We start from the raw sequence: 1,473 nt of genomic DNA, 5'->3' as shown, positions 1-1,473 counted from the left end.
GAGTTCAAGTGATCTCCTTCTTCGTATATAGTCGTGTTTTATCATGAATTTTGTGCTCTGTGCTTGCCGAACATAACACATTGTCTCTTGATCTCTCAACTAGTCATTCCATTAACGAGTTCAGACTTTGCTAAGTTGTAGACTGAAACCTATGACAGGACACTATAGTCTACTCATCTACATCATTACTCTGTGTCTATGGAACCGTTAAACAGACGCACATTCACCGAATGTACTGTAACTTTTAATGTCGAACCATAGTCAGACCCTCCAAGCTCATCATTAAGCCTGGGGCTCTGGGTCTGAACCCCGCCCTGTGCAACTGGGTCCTGGACTTCCTAATGGGCCGCCCCCAGGTGGTGAAGGTAGAAAGCAACACCTCCAATTCGCTGATCCTCAACACAGGGGCCCCACAAGGGTGCGTGCTTCGCCCCCTCCTGTACTCCCTGTTCACCCATGACTGTGTGGCCACGCATGCCTCCAACTCAATCATCAAGCTTGCAGACGACACAACAGTTTTAGGCCTGATTACCAACAATGACGAGACAGCCAACAGGGAGGAGGTGAGGGCCCTGGAGGAGTAGTGACAGAAAATGGACCTCTTCCTCAAAGTCATCAAAAACAAAGGAGCTGATCGTGGACTTCAGGAAACAGCAGAGAGAGCACACCCCTATCCACATCATCGGGACCGCAGTGGAGAAGGTGAAAAGCTTCAAGTTCCTTGGTGTACACATCACCGACAGTGTGGGGATGAAGGCGCAAAGGCGTCTCTTCAACCTCCAAAGGGTGGTGCGGTCTGCCCAATGCATCACCGGGGGCACACTGCCTACCCTCCAGTACACCTACAGCACCCGATGTCACCGGAAGGCGAAAAAGATCATCAAGGACATCAACCACCCAAGCCACGGCCTGTTCACCCCGCTACCACCCAGAAGGCGAGGTCAGTACAGGTGCATCAAAGCTGGGCCCGAGAGACTGAAAAACAGATTTTTTTCTCCAGGCCATCAGACTGTTAAATAGCCATCACTAGCCGGCTACCAGCCGGATACTCAACCCTGCACCTTAGAGGCTGCTGCCCTATATACATAGACATGGAATCACTGGTCACTTTAATAATGGAACACTAGTCGCTTTAATAATGTTTACATACTGCTTTACTCATTTCATATGTACTGTATATACTCTACTGTATTTGCGTCAATGCCACTCCGACCATTGCTCGTTCTAACATGTATATACAGTATTTCTTAACTCCATTCTTTTACTTTAGATTTGTGTGTATTGTTGTGAATTGTTAGATACTACTGCACTGTTGGAGCTAGGAACACAAGCATTTTTGCTACACCTGCAATAACATCTGCTAAATATGTGCATGTGACCAATACAATTTGATTTGATATCAACCCCCTTTACAATCTATATCAACCCCCTTTACAGGAGAATTCAAAAACTAAACAAAAAGACCACCCTTCA

This window comes from Salvelinus sp. IW2-2015, linkage group LG1, assembly GCF_002910315.2.
Source record: "Salvelinus sp. IW2-2015 linkage group LG1, ASM291031v2, whole genome shotgun sequence".
NCBI classification, from domain to species: Eukaryota; Metazoa; Chordata; class Actinopteri; order Salmoniformes; family Salmonidae; genus Salvelinus; species Salvelinus sp. IW2-2015.
The sequence above is the reverse complement of the archived record's forward strand: the minus strand, read 5'-3'. Positions refer to the sequence as shown.